The sequence below is a fragment of the Oryctolagus cuniculus genome, chromosome 2, assembly GCF_051225735.1.
Source record: "Oryctolagus cuniculus isolate XC-2025 breed Fujian yellow rabbit chromosome 2, ASM5122573v1, whole genome shotgun sequence".
NCBI classification, from domain to species: domain Eukaryota; kingdom Metazoa; phylum Chordata; class Mammalia; order Lagomorpha; family Leporidae; genus Oryctolagus; species Oryctolagus cuniculus.
The window spans coordinates 174,935,046-174,958,295 of record NC_142868.1 but is presented as its reverse complement, the minus strand read 5'-3'; the positions used below and the strand labels follow the sequence as shown (position 1 = coordinate 174,958,295).

Below are 23,250 nucleotides of genomic sequence, written 5' to 3'. Positions count from 1 at the left end.
TTCCTGCCGCAGCCAGGCAGGCGGTATTTAGCGTGCTTGCCTTCTGAGAAAAGGCTGTTCTCCTGGATTTTAGAAAGAAATCTGAAGCGAGCTGCATGTAATTTAGTTCTATGAGATGGCTCCATTTCTGAGACACATTTACTCAAAGTTGGGGTATAGTCATGTGTCTTTGGTCAGCTGGCCAAGATCCATTCCCTGTGAAATGGCTGCGATGTCCTGGGCTGCTCTCTGAGGTTCACCTACAGTGGCTATTTTCGTGTTGTAAGGTCCACCTAGTTTTTTAGCATATTGAGCAGCTGGCGTGGCAGATTTTACTCTGAATTTGTAAAGAAGTGTTGTATCAGCGGCCAGCTTGGTTAATACCTCACTATGTGGGCAATGCAAGAACAAGCCCTGGCCCCAAGGGAGGGAAGTGTGATGATTTTATGAGGATTTGTTGTTTCGGTATCGGTGTCTGCTGGCAGCATCTTTGAGGCACAGAGCATTCAGTGAGGCATAGAGCATTCAAAGGTGAGAGAGAGACCTACTCTCTCCTTCCCGTGGCTTCCTGCTCTGCACCCCCGGGATGGATGACCTGTGCCACAGTACTGAAAGGAGAAGGCCAGAGGTGAGGTGGGGAGGGACTGTCTTTGAGCACCAAAACAAACATCAAGTGCTAAGACAGTTTTTACTACCGTTGGACACCTTGGAAGTCCCTATCTTTGTGGATTTGATCCCTATGTCTCTTCCACCTCCCAGTTTCTATACCTAACTGAATGTGATGGATTCTTCCCCCAGAATTGGTTATTTAACAAACAATATCTAATGGCAGGTTGAACATCCCTGTTTTGTCTATTGGAATGCTCTGGTGGCAAGAGTTAGTGTGGTTTACTGAGATGATGTGGAGAGCGAGCCCTGGGGACCTAGAACAATCATTAGACCATCTCCCTGCCCCTAAGCAAGGTTTCTTCCAGGTCATTCATTCAAGAATACGTAGATCTCTTTGAGCTTCTGTTTCACATCCTTTGATTTAAGTACTTAACCTGTTTTTTCTCAATGTGAATATCCCTTGAGTGTCTAAATTTTTCTAATACTAATTTAAAAGATAAGTCAGAGAGAGGTACTTCTCATTTTCCTTGGGGTCTTAGTCTCATATCCATGATACCTTCTTCAGAGGCTCTCTGAAAGTAGAGTGTGGTGAGAAGGACGTTTTTCAAAGTTTGATTATACTGATGGGGGAGAGAATTCTGAGCTACATGGTGTACTGAAGAGATGATTGGAGAACCACTGGTGTTAAGATTGGACACTAGACTGTAGCTTTGATTATTGATGCTTGCTGTTAAAATTCCCACTGTGTGTGTGTGTGTGTGTGTGTGTATTTCAAACCCTCAACCTGGAGGATGAAATTATATTTTAGAAGAATGTGAAGTTAAATTTAGGATCTGTATCACCTATACGTTTCCTACTCATTCTGGTTAAATGTATTTTCTTACTAGTGTGGTGCTACTAAAGGGATGTAGACCAATGCATTACCATAACGATGAAGTTTTCTGCTTAAATTCCCTGAAAAGATGGCTTTTGTTTGAAATGAAGCCCAGAAATGAACTGAAACAGACATATGGAAGGAAAGGAAGGGAAAAATGGCTATTTTTGCTGAGCAAGAGCCCTACTGAGAGCTGGAGGGCCAACTGGAAAGTTTTGATAAAAGGTAATGTGGCAGGGCCATTAAGAATATGAACGGCCAGCACCGCAGCTCACTAGGCTAATCCTCCGCCTTGCAGTGCCGGCACACCGGGTTCTAGTCCCGGTCGGGGCGCCGGATTCTGTCCCAGTTGCCCCTCTTCCAGGCCAGCTGTCTGCTGTGGCCCGGGAGGGCAGTGGAGGATGGCCCAAGTGCTTGGGCCCTGCACCCCATGGGAGACCAGGATAAGTACCTGGCTCCTGCCATCGGATCAGCGCGGTGCGCTGGCCACAGTGCACCAGCCGCGGCGGCCATTGGAGGGTGAACCAACGGCAAAAGGAAGACCTTTCTCTCTGTCTAACTCTGCCTGTCAAAAAAAAAAAAAAAAGAATATGAACAATTGGGGCAGTGCTGTGGCATAATGGATAAAGCCACTGCCTGCAGTGCCAACGTCCCATATGGGTGCCAGTTCGAGTCCTGGCTGCTCCACTTCCAATCCAGCTCTCTGCTAAGGCCTGGGAAAGCAAAAGAAGATGGCCCAAGTCCTTGGGCCCCTGTACCTATATGGTAGACTTGTATGAGGCTCCTGTATCCTGTCTGCAGATCGGTGCAGCTCCAGCCATTGTGGCAAATTGGGGAGTGAACCAGCAGATGGAAGACCTCTCTTCTCTCTCTCTCTCTCTGCCTCTCCTTCTCTCTGTATAACTCTGACTTTCAAATAAATAAATCTTTAAAAAAAAACGAATATGGAAATAGCAAAATTGAGTGAGAATGACAATAGGGAGATTCAAAGTGGAAAGCAGGTATAAACAATAGGAAGGAACTAAAAGCGTTCTCTCTCTCTACTTTGCCATTCTGCATTAGCCACAGGTGGAGGCTCCGAGGAAACCTGTGTGCAGCAGAAGCAAGGAAAAGTCAATAGGGGAAGTTTGAGGAAAAGTACCTCTCAATATTCTTTATTTTCACATTTATAGAAGATACCAACTGCAGACAGATGCATTTCTCATTGTGCTGAAAGATTTCATGGTCAAACAGAAGCAGATGATTCTGAATGTGTACGAAAGACTGACAATACTATTAGTTGGGTATGATAGGTCGTGGGATGAAATTGAAGGGTTGGTGTGTGTCAAAGCAGTTCACTGACCATTTCCTTTGAATAGCTCTATAGGACTACAGAAAACACTTAGGTTGGTAAAGAACAGGTGCCATTTTCCCCCTTGAAGAGGGATTTGTGATAAAGGGGGTAGTCTGAAAGAGCAAATTATTAGTTGGTAGATTTACTGTTGATACCTAGCAAGAGGTGATGGTGATGTGTACCCAGAGCTCCGTGCTATATAACTTAATCAATTCAAATTAGGAAGAGTCGCATTGTACAAGCCCAGGTAAATGAATTGGTATTGACACCTGGCAAGAGAAAAGAGCAGTGATCAGAATAAGCCAGAAAGGGGATGGGGTTTGGGGGTGATGAGTTTAATGAAGCAAAACATAGGCTACAACTTAAGCAGTCTTGTGCTGGGCGCTGTGCCTCCGTGAGGCAGGAAGTAGGGAGTGGTATTTCCTCCAAGAGCTGTTTGATCAAGAAGGTATGTGGATATGAATGTGAGTGGCCACACAGTTTAAGGTAGCTGGGAAATGGTAGATGTGGATAGACTATAAATGCTTTTACGAAGCTTATTCAGTAATATGACAACAGTGAAGGAAAACCTTCTGAGAACAGTTTTCTAAGTTTAAGTTCCTCTGTGGGCAGCTTTTAGTGCAGAGAGAAGTTTTAATCTCAAGGGCCTAAGATTTCATAACAAAGGAGCAAACTCAAGGATATTTCTGGGTGTTGAAATTGAATTGAAGTTACTGCAAAATTAATCTTTAGTATGGCTCCAGAATATTCTAGAATCGCACTCTGTCACCACCCTCTGCCCCCCCCCCCACCGGGAGGAAAACAAGCATAAATTGACAGTTTGCACAGGGGAAACTGCAAAGCAACAGATTGGGAGGAGAAAAACCTGCATAAGAAAAAGAAAAGAGATGGTACCTACTTAGCCTTAGAATTTCCTTGGCAGAAATGGAGGGTTTTTGCTTGACTTTTACTTCTGAATGGGAACACGATTCCTAGGGAATTAGTCATTGTTAGAGTTGAAATGATAGCTTTGATTCATAATAAACAAGACTGTACGAAGTACTGCTTGTGGGATGTTCCCAAGGGAATTGAAGTAGCCTGCTTTGTCATCTCATGAGTTAGTCTTCTTGCACAAGGGCGCCCTTCACATTGAAAACAGCTGTCTTTTAGTGAATCTGTCCCTTTTTTAAGGGAAGGATCAGTATTTTATGTGACATTTCTTTTTCAAAAAATTTGTATTTGAGAGAAAGATATATAGATATCATCTAATGGTTCATTTGCCAGAAGCCTGCAACACTAGGGCTGGGCCAGACTGAAGCCAGGAACCAGGAACTGATTCCTGACCTCCCATGTAGGTAGCAGGGACACAAGAACTTGAACAGTCACCTGCTGCCTCCCGAGGATGCACATTAGCAGGAAGCTGGAATCCAGAGCCGAGCTGGGACTCGAGCACTCTAGTATAGGATGCAGGCATCCGAAGTGGCCTCTTAGCTGCTGTGCCAAATGCCTGCCCCATTCTTATTTCTTAAGACTTTGCTATGGCTGTCTGTGATTTTTACTTCTGCATTGTTTATTTAAAAATATTTACTGAATTTTAGCCCCTTTAAAGTTGAAATTGAAAAGTACCGAAACTGAAACCCGGTTGCCCGATTTCTTCTTTGTTCCCATACAAAGGAGACATAAATGAACAACAGCTCTGGGTAGGAGAAGTTTCTTCCGTAAGAGGTAATTGCAGGGTGGTTATAGTTCAGTAATTCTTCAGGCAAAGTCTAAACCGTGAAGTGTGTGTGTGTATGATGGATGTGCGAATATATACACCCACATGTTCAACCAACTATCTATGTGTGTGCATTGTTAAAATGTCTTTTTGGTTTCCTATCCATAAAGGAAGAATAGTGAGGGCTATTTGGTACTAGTAATGTTTTGTTCTTAATTTGGATGTTGGTTATGAATGTGATCCAAAGCCGAAAAACTCATTTAATCTGTACACTTCTGTGCGTTTCTTGGTACGCATACAGTGTTTCAGTAAGATGTTAAAACATCTCGTAGCCCTGACGGCACCACGTACATTTGCTCTTTGAAAGTCCTCGCTTACACATTTGCAATAGGCAGTGGCTGCTTCTGTGGGAAACACCATGATTATTTCAAAGCCCCTGTGTCCCAGAAACAGACTCAGAGAGCCGTGGTGCAAGCAGCCAAGCCTGCCTGGAGCAGGTGAGAGGGCGGCGGCCAGGGCTGCCTGCAGTTGCCGGCCTCCCAGCTTCTTGTGTGGGATTGAGTGCTCTCTCCTCCCAAGGCCTGGAAGCTCGCACCCGCAGCTGTGTGCCTTGTTGGATGAACGCCCCTTAATGGCTACAGGTGCACTCCCGTCGGCGGCCGCCTGACTGGGGTCCGGCGAGGCAGACGTCCGCCCACGCTGCAGCTTACATTCCGCGAGTAGCCGGCCTGAAGTCGGCGTCTGCTTTACTCAACAAGGCTACAGAATCGTCCTCCCTCCAAACAAAATCCTTTGATTTATAATTTTTCCTTTATTCATCAATAAAAAATATTGCGTGTGTGTGTGTGTGTAACTGCAGATGTATAATGAAACATGCAGGAGTAATTCAGTGTGCTTTGATTTGTTTTTAATAGGGAAAAAGGAGGCAGATATGTTTTTGTTACGAATGTGTCTCTGACCTGTGTCTTTTTTCTTCTTGCATTGTAATCATCCCCGAATGAATAATAAAAATGGTAGATTGCATGATTTCTACACAGTTCTCTTTCCCATTGCCCCTCTTGCCATGGCTTCCTCCTGGGTTTAGTGGATTTTCCAACCCCACTGCTCCTGACTTTGGGCTTGGCCACATGACTTGCTTGGACCAAAGGAGCAAGGGTGGGCTGAGTGTGCCAGCTCTGAGTGAAGGCTGTGAGAGGCGCTGGATGTTTTTGCTGTTTCTTCTACCCTGAGAAGGCACACGTATGGTCTGCTGACTGCCAGCTCTCTTGTTATCTGCGGTTTGTCCTCCATATCCATTCCAATAGGGAATGGCCACAGTGACGGGCAGATCACTGTTCGTCCCAGGAGAGCAGTTAAGTGTTGTGATCAGACAAGATCATCTCCGGGAGAGGTGCTGCCCCAGGTGGCCTCACCTTCTGGCCACAGCAGGCTAGAAGACGGGTAGGTACTTGGCCCTGGAAAACCCAGTCTGAGGCTGGCCAGCTCTTTATAAGGTAGCCTGGTGGAAGAGCTTCCCTAGTCAGGGATGATGAGGCCTGAATTAGATGCATCAGAATCTGTCTAAAGGAACCTGTATATTAGAATTAAACAGTGAGTAATTTGGTACAGAAGAAAAAACTGAAGCAGCCAGGAGCATCTGTCTTAGAAGTATGACAGCGAGCAGCATTTCTGGAAAGGGCTGGGGACGGGTAACATACAGGGGTATTTCAGAAAGCTCCTGGGAAACAAATGGAATTAAACAATATTTCTTTTGGTACAAGACTTTTTTTTTTTGAAATTAATGCAGATGTTTTAATAACCGTGTGCACTTTCAAATAAGCTCTGTGAGGCTCCCTCTTGGAATGCTCGCTGAAAGCGCTGTGGGCTCTTCACATGCTTCCGGTCGCTGAAATGTGTGCCCAGGCTCCGTGCGCTCTGGCTTACGTGGCTGCTGTTCGTCCGCTCCTGTGGTGCTTGCGTCTTGCTTGTTGCTGTGCACAGCCTCGCTCTCACACCCTCTCACCTGCCAGAGTGCACATCCCCAGCCGACGCGTGCTCTATTTCTACGCTGCTCTCTAACAGCTGCATGTCCCGATTACACGGGGCACCCAAGACTGCCCTCCAGAGAGGGCAAACCCAGCTGTTTGACATCTTCTCTGCATTCCCTGTATGGCTCTGACTTCTGTACGCCCTCTGCTCCCTCTCACTTCTCAGAAAGCTTGGGATGGAGTGGCAGATGGCGAGAGGGGTGAGTGGGTCAGTTCCATCAGTTCCCTGTGATCCCTGGAACGCCAGGGGTTGGGAGGGCCTGGTGTGCTGTCATCATCAGGCCTGAGTCCCCGTAGGGATGTTAACAGAAGCACTCTGAGTTGGCCTCAGGGACCCTTGCTGGCGTGGAGTGGAGGACTTTTGGTTTCAGTTCGTGAGTGACTGCTGATGGGGGATCCTTCTCAATATGACTCTTGAAATCCCTTTATCTCCCATTTAGTCATGTTTTCTGGTAGCCACAATGCAGTATTGTCTAAATACGTACCAGGCGTGCTGGGCCATGTCTTGAACATGGAAATGCAGTAAAATTAGATGCCTTTCTTTAAAGGAGTTTTTCCAAGACTCTTAGCAGAGAAAGTGATTCATAATATTTCTTGTCCGAGATCCCAGTTTGCAAACCACACCTTAGTATACATTGAGAACATAGATTCTGCGTTCAAAAACCTGTTGAAGGAATTGTGAATTGTATTCTTGTCACTGAGGGTCAGGTAGTTAGAAAAGTTGAACATAGGCTTATTTGTCCCTACTAAAGATACTATGCTGGCTCCAACGTCTTTAGCTCTTTAGCACTTTTCTGTGCCAACCACTGCACTCAGTAATTTGTATGCGTGAATTCAATGTTATGTTATAATGCTGGCACATTATTTGTCTTTAAAAAGTCTCGTATATAAACTTCACGTTTAAGTTAGGATCTAAAGTATGAATTAATAGTTGTCCAAACAATCTTATTCTTTGAAAAAAGGGCCACTAGCTCTAACTTAGGTGAGTACAAAGTCAAAATCTGATTATATTTAAATATTTGTCAAGTCTTACATATGTAGGACTTTCAAAGCAAAATATGCTTTTTTAAAAGATTTATTTATTTATTTGAAAGTCAGAGTTGCACAGAGAGAAGGAGAGGCAGAGAGAAGTCTTCCCTCCGCTGGTTCACTCCCCAATTGGCCACGATGGCCGGAGCTGAAACCAGGAGCTGCTTCTGGGTCTCCCACATGGGTTCAGGGGCCCAAGGCCTTGGGCCATCTTCTGCTGCTTTTCCAGGCAATAGCAGAGAGCTGGATCAGAAGTAGAGCAGCCAGGACTCGAACCAGTGCCCATATGGGATGCTGGCACTGCAGGCGGTGACTTTACTCGCTATGCCACAGCGCTGGCCCCTGGTTGGTTTTTTTTTTTTTTTTTTTAACTTGTTTATTTGCTCTTCAAAGACCCACAACATCAGGGACTACGTTGGGCCAAAGCTGGTAGCTGGGGACTCAGCGCTGGTCTCCCATGTGTGTGGCAGGAACACAAACACTTGAACCTTCATTGCCTCCTCCCAGGGACTGCACTGTCAGGAAGCTACAGTCAGGAGTTAGAGGTGGGTAGGGAACTCCAGTGTGGTCGTGGGCATCTTAACAGGCATCCTAAATGCTAGGTAAAATGCCTCTTCCAACAGTGTGGTGTTTTTTTTTTAATTAAAAAAAGTTTACTTTAATTTTTAACTAGTTTTTAACAGATGGAATGTGATTTGTAGATAGAATTTCAAGAACAGAATGATATTCCCTTCTTTCCTTTCTTGCTCTCCCTCTCATCCTCTTTCCTTTGTCTTAACTAGTATTTGTTACCTGAGAATAGAGCTACTGGCAAGAATTTTTTAGCTTGACAAAATTACTAAAATGCGAAGTAAGCCTTTCTCATCAGTAGGTTCCTACAACTGGTTGAAATCTGTTTTGATACCTTTCAAAGAGTCAAGTAGTCAAGTTATATCTAGAAATGATGTAGGGATGAAGTATACCATAGAATCTTCAGGCTGATACTGGGAGCTCGGAATTCAATCTGGATTTCCCACAAGGGTGGCAGGGCCCTAACGATGGGTGGCAGGGACCCAACTACTTGAGCCGTGACCTGCTGCCTCTGAGGGTGCAGGGCAGCAGGAAGCTGGGGCTGGGAGTGGAGCTGGGAGCCTCACGCCAGCACCCTGATGCTGTACGCAGGCATTTCAAGTGGAGTTTTAACCGCTAAGCCAAATGACTGCCTTCAGTATAGTCTTTAATAGTATTTATGTTCATGAAAGAAAACACCCTGAGATGAACATTTCCCTGACTTCAGAAGCGCTCACAGATGTAGTGCTATGATATATCATTGGTGAAGTGTCGTTCCTGGTGTGAGCGCTTCTCACAGTCGCTGCATTAAGAACTCACCACAGGAAGTACTAGCCTCATACATTTGCCTGATGATTTATAGCTTATGAGTTATATCCATCATTTCATACAGTGCCTGCCACAGCCTTGTGAGGTAGGTGGATTGGGTGGCATTCCTCTGTATGTGTGTGTCTTTTCTTCCCCTTGACATTTCAACACCCTTGAGGGTGGAGGCTGTGAGTGGTTTTATTGTATCCTGTCCCTTACCATATCAATTTCTTTGTCAAATAAAAGTTTTAACACGTATTTCCTAGGCTTGTTGTGAGAAGGAAGCGAGATGAAGGATATAAGATATCAGGTGCTCAATCTGTGTTTGCTTCCCTTATCCCAGCCTTCCTGAATGCTTAGTTGTTTGGGAAAACCCTGTATATGAGAACCAGCCACCAAAGACAGATGGGTCCTGAGACGTTAGAAAGTGGCACACATCCAGGATTTCACAAAGTGTAATTTATCCAGAATTTATGGGTTGATGCTAATCTTGAGTGGCTGCAAAACAAGCAGACCCTTTAGCCACTGGCAGGAGAAAAGGGATCTATCAATAAAGGTGACTTCTGGCTAATTGGAGTGTACCCGGACTTTCTCAAGAGATGGTAACATTCTGGGCATCACCTAAGAGACACAGGTTATCTCAGTGACCTTGTTTACCGTATGAGGTTTGGGATGACTAGCGGGGTCACAAAGAGGGAAGGATGGCGGTTGGAGCCACGTGGTTATGGTCACGTCAAGCTAGATCCTTACATGGTATCTATAGTAACGCTCATTACAAGTGTAGAAAAGGCATTGAGTGTTGAGGAAAGAACAAGGGGCTGTACTGAAATCCCACCTCCACTTCACAAAGTGACCCTGGTCAAGCTGATGACCCTGATGACTGTTTCGGTGATTTCCTTGTCTAACAAATGGGTATGGTTGTAGCTGACATGATTGGTGTTTGTATTTGAGTTTGTAGGCTGTCATCATGCATACAGTGCTCTGTGTATTTAGAAAAGTCTATAATTTTTGCCTCTGTGTTCTCCAGATCTAGGAAAAAAGCAGAAAAGGAGTGTATTTTTATCTTAACTATTGCCGTGTAGCAGATTACTCCAAACCTTAGTGACTTGAAGTGAAACACATCTCAGTTTCCATGGATCAGTAATTCAGAGGAGCTGGCTGATCATGGCACAGGTTCTTTGATGAAGTTTTGATCAGGTTATCAGTAGGAGCTGCTGTCATCTGAAGGCTCGACTGGGGCCAGGAGCTCTGCTTTCAAGGTGGTTCACTTCCATGACCAATGGCAGGAGACTGCATTTCTTGGCCACTAGGACCTCCCTATAAGCTGCTTGGTTGTCCTCCCAGCTTGGAAATACACTCACTCCAGAGAGTGATGCAACAGAAGGTACACAGAGATGACAAACAAGCAATACTTTTTTAAAAAATTATTTAATGAATACATTTTTTTAATTTTAATTTTTTTTATTTCCTTCACTTTGTCGATAAATCCTGTCTTTTTTTAACTTTTATTTAATGAATATAAATTTCCAAAGTACAGAATAATGATTACAATGGCTTCCCCCCCATAACGTCCCTCCAACCCACTACCCTCCCCTTATCCACTCCCTCTCCCCTTCCATTCACATCAAGATTCATTTTAATAAATGCATTTTTACATAGATAGGACTTTAAGAATATGGTGGTTCTTTCCTCCATACCCTACCCCAGTTCCCATCTCACCTCCCATTCCCTTTCCCATTTCCTTTTTTATTTTTTTAAAGATTTATTTATTTATTTGAAAGTCAGAGTTAACACAGAGAGAGGCAGAGGCAGAGGTAGTGAGAGAGAGAGAGAGAGAGAGAGAGAGAGGTCTTCCATCCGCTGATTCACTTCTCAATTGGCCGCGACAGCCAGAGCTGTGCCAATCTGGAACCAGGAGCTTCTTCTGGGTCTCCCATGTGGGTGCAGGGGCCCAAGGACCTGGGCCATCTTCTGCTATCCCAGGCCACAGCAGAGAGCTGGATCGGAAGAGGAGCAGCCAGGACTAGAACCGGCACCAATATGGGATGCCGGCACTTCAGGCCAGTGCTTTAACCCACTGCACTACAGCACTGGCCCCCCATCTCCTTCTTCATTATGGTTTATTTTTAGTATGACTTTATATACAGAGGACGAACTCCATGCTAATCATAGACTTCAACAATTTGCACCCATGCACACACACAACATATAGAGTACAGTTTGGGTAGACAATTTGCAGTTGATTCTTTTATTACAATTCAATAAGGACAAGGTCGTACATGGGGAGCAAGTGCACAGTGACTACTGTTGTTCCTTTAACAATTAACACTTTTTTTTTATGACCTCAGATCATCCGAGGTTCTTGCCATGGGCTGCCAAGGCTATGGAAGCCTTTTGTGAATATAGACTCCATCGGTATTTGGTCACGTTCATAAACAAAGTGGATGTTCTCCCTTCAGAGCAGAGTGTCTCCTTCTTTGATGATCCTTTCTTTCCTCTGAGGTCTCACAGAGATCCTCCGTGTAGGATATTTTTTTGTCACAGAGTCTTGGCTTTCCATGCCTGAAATGACAAGCAGTACCTTTTGTGATCTGGTCTCTGAAACCAGTAACTGTAACTTCGGTTTTATTCTGTTCTTTAGATAGGAGTTACAAAGACCAATCCATGCAAAGGGGAGGAGATTAGATTTTACTTCTTGCAGAAAGAACTATCAAGGAATTTGTGGACATATTTTAAAACCACGATAATGGGGCTGCCGCCGCGGCTCAATAGGCTAATCCTCCACCTGTGGTGCTGGCACATCGGGTTCTAGTCCCGGTTGGGGTGCCGGATTCTGTCCCGGTTGTTCCTCTTCCTGTCCAGCTCTCTGCTATGGCCTGGGAAGGCAGTGGAGGAGGGTCCAAATTCTTGGGCCCTGCACCCGCATGGGAGACCAGGAGAAGCACCTGGTTCCTGGCTTCAGATCAGCACAGCGCGCTGGCCACGGCAGCCATTTGAGGGTGAACCAACGGCAAAAGGGAGACCTTTATCTCTGTCTCTCTCACTGTCCACTCTGCCTGTAAACACACACACACACACACACACAATAATGTTCAACAAGGCAGGTCCTATCTTGATGAGAGTAAAAGACAAAGTTGAAAATGAGTAACCTAAGAAGAATTAACTGACAGCTAGAAACTTACAATGTGTAGTGGCATATCCAGTAATTCATTTTTATTGGCACCTAATCATTTCTCAATTTTATTTATCACATGATACTAGAGCATAGCCAGGTGTAACATGATGGCTTTGAGTAAAGAGATTTTTAGGTTGAAATCTTTCCCAATAATGAGATCTATTGCAGTAATCCCTTGGGGAAGTAGTTGGGGCCAATGGATGGATTCATGCAAAAACTGAGCCAGAGAGACATTTGCATTAAAAAAGGAAGTGAATGAGAGAATTGGTATTCTGAAAACTTAGAATCCCTGGTGTTATAACTCCAAATTAACTTGGAGATTTTAAAATCCTGGTTTTCTATATAACTGATTGCTTCAACAGATTTTCCTTCAGTTGATTCCATTGAACTTGAGAGTTGACCTGGCAGTTGCAAAAATGTTCGTATCTTCAATGTCCTTAGTGCATCTTAAACCTTATATGATGCGTTCAAATTATAACTTTGTTTATTCTGGATTTTCATTGCCTGAATGAAAACCTTGGAATCCCTCAGGCATATCAAGACATTTACTTCCAGCCTGGTGGCTCAAGTGACTCCAAATATCTTGTTCAGGGCCTAGGATGTTTGGATTTTCTTCTCTGCCCTATCTTTTGACATCTTTTTTTTTTTTTTCCCTCTTAAATAGAATTTAAATTTTGTCAAGTTCCCAGTATCTGTCTTGGGTGTCAGGGAAAATTGCTACATCTTGTTGATGGAAGTAACAGAAGCCGGAGGGCACTGGACTCCTTTAAGGCTTGGTGGCTTCCAGTTGTTAGCTGTTTGACTAAAAGTCACTTCCCTGCCCTTCCAGTTGTCTGTCTCCCGCTGTGTTCCCATTCTTTCTTTTTTTTTTTTTAACTTTTATTTAGTAAATATAAATTTCCAAAGTCACTTCTCTGCCCTTCCAGTTGTCTGTCTCCCGCTGTGTTCCCATTCTTTCTTTTTTTTTTTTTTTTAACTTTTATTTAGTAAATATAAATTTCCAAAGTACAGTTTATGGATTACAATGGCTCCCCCCCCCCATAATTTCAATTCTCTTTATATACAGAAGATCAATTCAGTATATATTAAGTAAAGATTTCATCAGTTTGCACCCACACAGAAACACAAAGTGTAAAATACTGTTTCAGTACCAGTTATAGCATTACTTCACACTGGACAACACATTAAGGACAGATCCCACATGAGGAGTAAGTACACAGTGACTCCTGTTGTTGACTTAACAATTTGACACTCTTGTTTATGGTGTCAGAAATCTCCCTAGGCTCTAGTCATGAGTTGCTAAGGCTATGGAAGCCTTTTGAGTTCGCCGACTCTGATCATATTCAGACAAGGTCATAGTCAAAGTGGAAGTTCTCTCCTCCCTTCAGAGAAAAGTACCTCCTCAGGCATACTTCTTAATTTAGGGATGAGGAACACCCAGGATAGTCCAGGCTAGGCTCTGGCCTACTGTTGAACAAGGCTCTCATTCCCCATGAACTAGAGACGGTGATGGGACACACACCTTGGTCCTGGTGTGCCTGCACCCACACAGGGCTGTTCTGTGATTACAATATTTGAAATTTACCTGTCTGCAATATGTCTGGAGCTCTTGCCTCTGCCCCTAATCCTGAACACCAGAATGCTGACCAGCGCTGTGCCATCCAGAATGGACAATGACACATGAAATGCTGTGATCGAAGAGCTGAAGAAACACATCCATCCAGAAGACACGTCTTCAACTGGTCCATTGAAAGAAGGAAAGAACAAACACAAGGAGCTCACTGGGCCTATTTTCTCAATTTTGGATCGAAAACATAATCCACCGTCATGATGCAGAATCCAAGCCATCATGGGAACTATACTTGGAGAGACTTCAATGAGTTTGCCTGGGAATATTTTTTTGGGGAAGGTGATGAGCATCACAGTTCAAGATGATATTCTTTCTAAGAGTCCCAAGAGTGAAAATCATTTCAAAGACACATTTTTTTCCCCTACGTGTGAATAATCTTTGTCTCCCTTCAAGGATCCTGTGCCAGTCTTCGCATCAGCATCAGTTTAGGTCTCATATCCTTGGCATCCCAGGCACATGTGAAATGGACAAGATCAAGACTTTGCTGTTAAATGTGAGGCAGAAAAAAGAGCAGAGTAGCCAACATGTACCTGTCCTGCATCTGTAGCATTCACACCGTTGGGCTGGTTTGCAGGTGCCTCCTATAGAAATAGGGGGTTAGGTACATCCTACATGACTCAAATTTTCTGTCCCTTAATTTTGGAACACAATTAGGTTTTATTTATCCCCACAGTTGTTGTTTTTCAAAGAGCAAGTAAATGGAGGCATTTGCTACCAGTCTATCACTCACCATTTCCATAAATAACATCTGTTTGTTTGTACATGGAGGAGCCAGTCTGACTAACCAGAGAGATATCCACTGGGCTATTCATTTCCCAAGGAATACACTTCATGGCTTATTCGCAAGCTTCAGTGAGGGTTACTTCCCTCCAGGGTCCCAGACCGTCTCCACCATACACTTGGAGAATTATGATTCTATACAATCCAATTAACTCTTAGGACACAAGTTCTGATAAAACCAAACTCCTTAAAGGAAATTCAGGTCCTTTCCGACTAGACCCAGCCTGACCTCACGTCATGGCCACATCCACGCAGCGCCCAGCAGAACACCCCAACAACATCCAGCAGTCCTCACTTGCATACCTATGTCTTTCCCTCTTAGAAAACCCTTCCTGGTTTCTTATCTTCCATTCTTTTGACTCAACTAAGAGGCCTCTCCCTCCGTGATTCTCACCATTGTAGGCACAAGCACATACTACAACCGCTCATTGTCTCTCGACTCTGAACATACTTCTGATTATCTAAGTTGCTCCATTTTCCCACCTTCCATTAGCCTCAAACTGAAGAAAACAGTTTTTCCTCTTTGAGAATGGAAAGAGTGTGTGGGAAGAGGAGAATGACATGGGAATAGAATGCAGGGACTTGAAATGAAGATGAAGATGAAGGTGGTGCAAACTGATGAAATCTTTACTTAATATATACTAAATCAATCTGTATATAGAGATAATTGAAAATGAATCTTGATGTGAATGGAATGGGAGAGGGAGCGGGAGATGGGAGGGTTGTGAGTGGAAGGGAAATTATGGGGGGCGGGGAGCCAATGTAATCCATAAACTGTACTTTGGAAATTTATATTTACTAAATAAAAAAAAAGAAAAAGTATGCCTGGACAGTTGAATCCTTTCAGAATCTGAGGCTGAAGAAAAACATTTTACCAAAAGGGTCAGAAAATGAAAATGTCAAAAAGCCGTTACTTGGTTTTGTTATTTCTTCACTTTTATTACCAACTGTATTTTCTTGCCTTAAACACTGGGTCAGATCCTGCCGAGTGGGTGAACTACTTGTTGGGTAAAGAGTCTATTGACTGTAAATATACCTTCAAAAATATGTGATTTAGTTCCAAGGATTAAAAATAGGACCTTTTCTTGTATTTATAGAGAAGTGATTGGTGTGTAAAGAGGGAAAATGCCAAGGAGAAAAAGGAAAGATTAAAACAATGCCAAAGACTCAAGATGTGCATTTTAAAGTCCTACTGGGGGTGGTGGAGTCTGGTTACGGGCAGGTTTGATGGTGAGAAAAGTGCGTGGTTTGAGGTGGAAATCATAGTCCTGAAATTTTGAGTCAAAATAAAACAAAGGTTAAATGAGTGAAACAGGAAATTAGGCCTGACTCCTGAAATACGTAGAAGTTTGGGATCCAGCCTTCTGTTGGTATTGCTAGACCCTCGAGTTAGTCTGTCAGTCAGTCTTCCTGAGCTGGCAACCGAACTGTGTTTCTCTTTTGGGTGGATTTTCTAGTCTAGTGGCAATTCCTGTAAGAGCTGCTGCATCTGGGTGGTAATGTTCCTGGCCTACAGAGTGCGTGAGCTCTCAGGAAATCAGAAACATGTTAGAAGTTAAAACACTTTCCAGAATATTGTAAGTTTTATTTATGAAATTAGAGGAAAATGGGATGGGTGTTGGGTACAGTGGTTAGGATGCCACTTGGGATGCCCATATCCCATATCAAAGTGCCTGAATTTGGTCCTGGCTCCACTCTTGATTCCAGCTTCCTGCTGATGTACAGCCTGGGAGGCGGCAGCCAGTGATGGCTTAAGAAGTTGGGTCCCTGCCACACACATGGGAGATCCAATTTGAGTTCCCAGTTTTTAACTTTGGCTTGGTCCATCCCTTGCTATTGCAGGTGTTATAGGAATATGTTTCTCTTTTTATTCCACATTCTTGTCTCACCTGAGATAAGAATTCAAAACAGGCGTAAATAACATGTGTAAATGGTAGCAGGATTTATTTAAAATGAGAAAAAAATCCATTCAAGTGTGAGTGTAGGTAACCCTTGTAGGGGAGAAACTCCTCATTAGAGGGCCAGAGAGATGCCCATGAAGACAGAGCATGTGGGAGAAGGGGGACCACTCCCAATTCCAACAGTCCCCTCTATGGGGTGGGGGTGGTATCCTAACTGAATATATAAATGAGATGGAGCTTGCACAGGATTGAATGTGTTCACGGCGTCTCCACTTGTTTAGCTCCCATGTGTTCATCATGGTGTCTCCTCCAGCTCAGACCCGGATGCGATACAAGTGCATCATGGAAAAGTGTGTGGACTAGATCAGCATGTTAAGGGGGTGGAGTTAAAATGCAGGCTGCAGAGAAAAAATTGTGGGAAAATTTCCTAGCTCATTTATTCCTACCCAACTTCCTGACTGTTCCCATACCACAGGGATTTGGGGAATAAACCAGTAGGTAGGTGATATCTCTTCTTTTTGACTAAAATGGATAACAATCTTAAAAGATTAGAAGAAATTTCCACCATGTGTCAGTATGGTTTTTGGCATAATATATTGTGAAGCTTCAGTAGCAAATAACTGTTTTTCTTTGAAAAAGTGCTGAGAAATTGCTATTTCCTGTTACTTATTCAGTTATTCTTCTCAACGGATTTAATTAAAAATTTTCACTTTAAAAGAATCATTGGTCACTTTTTGGGAATGTTTAATGGGAAAACATGTTTTGTAATGATTGCAGCATTTCCAAGACATAACAACATATGCTTTCCCATGATCTGAGATTTTTATGATGAAAATATTTCTGGTAAATATAATATTTAACAAATAACATGAGGCTCAAGGTTTTATATGAACTTTTTTAGAAAGTACTACTAAAAGCTACCTCACAGATAAACATCAATAGTTTCCTGTCAATTAAGTTTATTAATCGCATTGTTTTTTGAGCACATACTATAAGATGCATATTAGGCATAAAGTTTTATTTCTTTATTTGAAAGGTAGAGTGACGGATCTATCTCCCATCTGCTAGTTCACTTCCCAGATGGCTGTGGTTACCAGGCTAAAGCCAGGAGCCTCTAACTCCCTCCAAGTCTCTCCCATGGGGATGGCAGGAACTCAAGTATTTGGGCCATCTTCTGCTGCCTTCCCAGGCATATTAGCAGGGAGCTGGATCAGAATCAGAGCATCTAGAACTGGGACTGGCGCTCTGATACGGGATGCTGGTGTCCAAAGCCGTGACTTAACCCACTGCACCCTAATGTTGGCCTCCATGTTGGGCATACTGAAGTGGACAGACACGTTCCTGTTTCCATGGAGTTTCCAAACTTGTGACAGTTGCAAGCATGTTTAGATTTATTTATCATAAGATGCATAAAGCAGGGTACAGGGAATGTGTGGAACAGTTAAAATTTTATAGCAGATCATGAGGGAAGGCCCAGATGATAATGTGGTATTTGTGAGAAGTCCTAGAAGAGAAAATGGAGGAAGCTGTACCTCTCTGTGAAAGAGTATTCCAACAAAGGGAACGGTCAAGTATAGAGAGCCCAGACGGAGTGTGCTGGGATGTGAGACTTAGCAAGTAAGCCAGCGTAGATGCGCTGGGGGGCATCACAGTGGATGAGGCCTGGTGGGTCGCAGGACCAGTTTGTAGAGGCCATGTGGACGCTGTGGGGCCTTTGCCTTGTATCCTGATGGAAGTGGAAAGCTACAGAAGGGAATCGGGCCGTGATCTGACTGAGGAGTGTGAAGAGGGATGGGCCGAGTCCCGTGTGGAGAATACACCGTGGCAGGGCATGGCTAGAAGCTGAGATTCTGGGAGGGGACTGTTGAAATAATCCAGGCACAAGATGATGTCGCACGGCACCAGGGCGTTTGCTGCCAAGCGGCGAGAAGTTGTCGCCTTCTGGAAATAGAACGTACAGGTTCCACCGCTGTGCTGAGCATCAGGTGATAAAACAGAGAAGTCCGAGATAAACATGGCGTTTCCCAAGGCAGGCAAAGGCTGAAGAGGAGCATGTTTGGGCATGTGTGTAGGAAGGAATCAAAACTTGGTAAGTCCCATAAGCAGTTGAATTGTTGAAGGAATATACATGCATGTGTATTTATGTGTGTGTGTGTGTGTGTGTGTGTGTGTATGTACACATAGATATACTAGGATACTTCAAAAAGTTCATGGAAATTGGATTTCAAAAATTGTGCTCCAAAATACAATTACTTAATTCTATTTTTCCACAGACATTTTTAAGTGCCCTCATGTATACCATGTTAACCATATATAACCAAGACTGGTTATAGGTCTTACCCCTGCATTTTGATGCGCAATAAGCAATGTGTTAATAAACTCAGAATATATCCAGAAATGTTTCCTTGTGTTAAATGATTTGATACACTGTCTTTTGCCTCTCTATAAGTCTGTCTCCTAAGTTTGTATAAATGGAAGGAAAACATACATACATACACATATGTACATACATACATATATGTGAAAGACGAGAGATGAGACTCTCACACATCATTCCCTCTAGTGAACATTGAGGGCAAACTGAAAGGGGGAGAGAGCTCAGATGTTTTTATTTAGATTTCTGTTGCCTGTGTGGCAAGTAGTTTCTCTCTACTTCTTTAGTTCCTCCTACCTGAGAAACTCAAGAGGTGGAGCTGGGATTGATATCAGAATATGGGGTGCCATATGCTATCACCATGTGCTTATTAATGAAATTTCCAATATTAATAAGCCTGTGTGGGTTCTTGCCTAATATTCAGAGATGAGTTCTGAAACCGGCATAAATGAACAAGGAAGCATGATAAGTTTTTAAGCTTTTGTTCAGTGAGAAATGCATTGGAGAGTGAGGGCCCTATGTAAAGGAGAGAGAACTCTGCATGCACACCGAGCACCAGGAGCCAGCCATGTGGAGGAGCATGAAGTCCAATCAGCATGGCGTGGGTGGCCCAGAGGCCACACAAGCCCAAAAAGAAGGAAGAAGGAAAAGGCTGGGTACATAGTTTCCCAGGCGTTGAATCCACTTGCAAAGGGGAGTGGCTAATTAACCTGAGTGGCCGGTGGGCACCCAGGTGTGGTCAGGTAGGGGCATGAGGTCACACAGGGGGCGTGGTGAAGGCGTGGTCTTCCAGCTCACAAACCTCATCAATTGTATTCTGTATGCCTGCCTACATCAGAGTGAGCACCTGCCCACTCTGGTGCTGGAGGTCTCACCTGAGATGTGCAGGACTGCGACAAGCTGAGGAAGCAGTGCGTTTGATCTTGTTCCTTACACAGAGCACGAGTTCTCTGGGCATTGTTTCGGTCATCCAGGAGGCATTAAGTAAGCTGGGCGAGCTGAACACAAGCCCTGTTATTCTAAGCATCCTTGAATGCTTTTATGGTTGGTCCTTCAAAGACTTCTTGGCTTTGGGGCGAGCGATGGACTGTCAGCGGGAAAATGAGCTTTACCTCTATTTCTCTCTTGCCCAGAAGAGAGCACATGTGGCCTGTACGTTGCATCAGCCTGTAGGCCTTCGTTCGGGGCTGGGCGAAGGCATCAGCCACAGAGGATGCCTGTTCCCCGAGGGTGTTGTGTGTGCCCCTCAGTCCCTGTTGTTGAGGTTGGGGGAATGCTGAGGTGCTGCACAGGAGACCGCATTGGTTCACGACTTCGGATGGGAGTCTTGAGCTCAGTGGATTTATTATTGGCTGCCTTTGGTCTTGGTCGCATCTTGGCCTAGTGACTGAAAGATGGCTGCCGGACTCTTTCCTAGGCTGAAGGCTGTTCGGCGGGAATGGTCCTCACATTGTTGACCGATTCTCTATTGTTAATGATTGGGAAGCTGAAAGGAAAGCTTTTTATCTTGGGAGAGTGTCGGCCGCACTTCCAGCCCACTGCTGTTCCCTCTGAATGTCTGTGGTTTGTTTTAAACCGAGTGCCAGTGCCTCCTCTTGGAGGCAGAAACTCCCACAGGGTCTGGCAGAGGCTGCAGACAGGATGTTGATCCTTGAGTGTCTTGACTGACTGACTAGGAGGCCCAATGGAGGCGCTCCCCAGCTCCAGGCAATCTATGTTTCTGGCCAAGGCCTCTGGAATCAAGGTTCCAAAGTGCTTGCTTAAGATTTCTGGGGCTGATGTACCTACAAGGATCTTAAAAAAATTTTTAAAAATCACATTTTTCTCCCTCTGGAAGACTGAGAACAAAAGCTGTCCAGTGGTTTCCCTGTTAACTCCTTCCTGACTGGCCTAACCTTGGCTTCTTGGATTTGTAACTCCTAACAGGCCAGTAGGTGCCACCGGGGGTGGTCTTCTGCCCCTGCTTGGTCCTGGGCTTGGTTCCTCACTAGTGAGGAAGGCCTTGGACCGGGATAGTCTCCAGCGTTCTGCGAGTCCTGGGTCTGAGTGGGGTTTGGTCATCTTGCTCCATGGACGCCTTGGGCCTCTTTATGTAGTCTACTTTTATTGGTTACCTACTACGTGCAGGACATCTGAGGTTCTTGGGTATGAGCTTCTTCAAGGTGTTTGAGGAAGATGTTTCTTGTAGCCCAATTGGCCTCTGGAGGGAAGTTCTTGTCCACTGTTAGTGAATTCCTATGAAGCCCTTTGAAAGGTCTGTATTTTCTTTGACTTTTCCCATGTGACAAATCTGAGACTCAGAGCATTGGACCTTAGTTTTGTGTGCTTTAAAACCCAACTATTTATACTGTCACCTAGATATGGGAAATGATTTTAAAGGAATGAGGATGGGAGAATATGTTTTCTGATCAATTCAGCGTTTATGGATATCCATTTAGAGCTCTCAGTGACAATTTATGGTCAAATGCAGCTTGATTTTCTCATGAATTTTGAGATGATCGATGTGGAAATCCAAAGCTAACAAGAACTCAATGCTTCATGAAGAAATGAGAGGACTTGCCAGGAATACAGGTGTCTGAGAAGTATATAGCAGAGGGCTTGAAAAGCCCAAGGAGAAATAAGAAATAAAATATATCTTCTCCTTCCAAGAAGATGTGAACATTGTAAAAATCAGAATTAAGTCATATGAAACTGTCTCTGCCTTTTGAAAATCAGATGATTCCAGGCCAAAAAAAATTTTTTTGGCAGAGACATGTAATACGTTTTTAAAAACAATAGGCCCGGAGAATCTCAAGTGCCTGTAAAGTGACTACTGTAGCTGGGAGGTGAAACGGGAATAATGATTAAATGCTTGCTTTCTTTGGATGTCTCGGTTCGCCTAAGTGAGCATAATTTTGGTGCCTGAGCATCTGCATGGCAGCTGCTGGTGCTACGAGTTAATGCCAGAGAAGACAAAATAGTTGGCACACCGTCTCTAATTTCATTATTGTACCAAGAGCCAGGAAAAATAGAAGTTTATATTCTTTTGAAGTGGGAAGATGTTGTCTCTTTTTTTCCTGGGCTTCACACACTTGCACACATAAAGTATCCTCAAGATATTTATAAGCATGCTCTGACAACTCAGAGTTGAAGCTGACGGCTTGGTGCTACTGTTGAAAAACAAATCAAACTAGAGGATTGTGTCTGAGCGTGGAGTCGGCGTTCCGTTGTGTTCTCTTGGGTTTCTAGGGTAGATGCCCAGGTAATTTGAAATGTCAGATAAGCCCTGAGGCAGAGGTTGGAAAAATGTTTCCGTAAGTAAAGTTTTACGGGAACACAACCAGACCCACTCGTGTATATACTGTTTTTGACAGTTTACTTTCCAGTTACCACCGCACAATTGAATGGTTGCAACAGTATCCTTTTGGCTTACGGTCTTAAAATATTTACTATTTGGCCTGTTTTAGAGAAAGTTGACCAATCCCTGATTTAAAGCACCGGTGGTAGCTTCCTATTGGGTGCCATCTTGCAAGGGCTGGTTGGCCATTGATCTGAACTCCAGTGTTAGAACCACCCGAGAAGGAATGCTTTTTTGTGACGGAATACTTTGTCTTCTGAAAACTGAGAGGGCCAGCGCAGCTGATGGCTTCAAATTCTTCCAACGTCAGCTTTCTTTGCCTGTGTGCTGGTTACCTTTGAGTATTTGAAAGGCTGTTGTGTGAATGAGATCTCACATTGTGAGATCAGAGGGAACTGAATTAGGATTAATGTGAGAAAGTTACTGTGAAAACACATTTCAGCTCAAGAGGGAGCAGTATTTGGTAAGAACTCCCCCTGCTTGAATGCTGTTAGTGAGTAATGAGTTCCCCATCATTAGAGGTATTCAAACAAAGGCTCAATGACCACGTGACCACGTGGCCCATGGAATGAGAGCAGTGGATTAGAGATGGTTGTATCAAAAAACCTCTGAGGCCCCATTCGAACCTTGAAATTCTTATGCCATCTTTGTTAAAGGTCTTTGTTTCCAAGCTCCCATTTTGACTACAGTTTAATTTGTTGAGGGGTCTATCAAAACATCTTAGATGATTTTCTGAAAGTATTATAATGACCAAACCAAGACTGTGGACGGGAAAAGCTCTGGTGGGTGGAGATGGCGGCAGGTGGGCTGAGTGAGAGCCAGTTTCCCCCTTGGCCACTGCAGTAACACGGTGGCCATGGGAAGGGCACCTCATCTTACCAGCCTTCAATCCTCGTGGAGAACTGTCCTCAGCGGCTTCTGCCATCTTTGCTGTCTGCCTACTGTCCTGGCTGGTGGCATGTCACAGAGGTAGAGGTGAGAACGAGGTGTCTCCGTTGTAATTTACCTGAACATTTAGACTGGGACCTGGCTGTGGAGAGCAGCTTTTACAGCACAAAAGTAGTCATAGGCAGATGAGTGGGGGCTGTTTTAATAAAACTTTCTTTACAAAATACAGACGGTGGGCCAGCTTTGGCCCCAGAGCCATAGC

The 23,250-nt window shown here is 44.1% G+C and overlaps 1 protein-coding gene across 10 annotated transcripts in view; it reads left to right on the top strand.

Annotated features, from left to right (window-relative positions):
- LTBP1 (latent transforming growth factor beta binding protein 1) overlaps positions 1 to 23,250 on the top strand; it is a 446,285-nt gene that overhangs the window by 165,270 nt on the left and 257,765 nt on the right. The window lies entirely within an intron of this gene.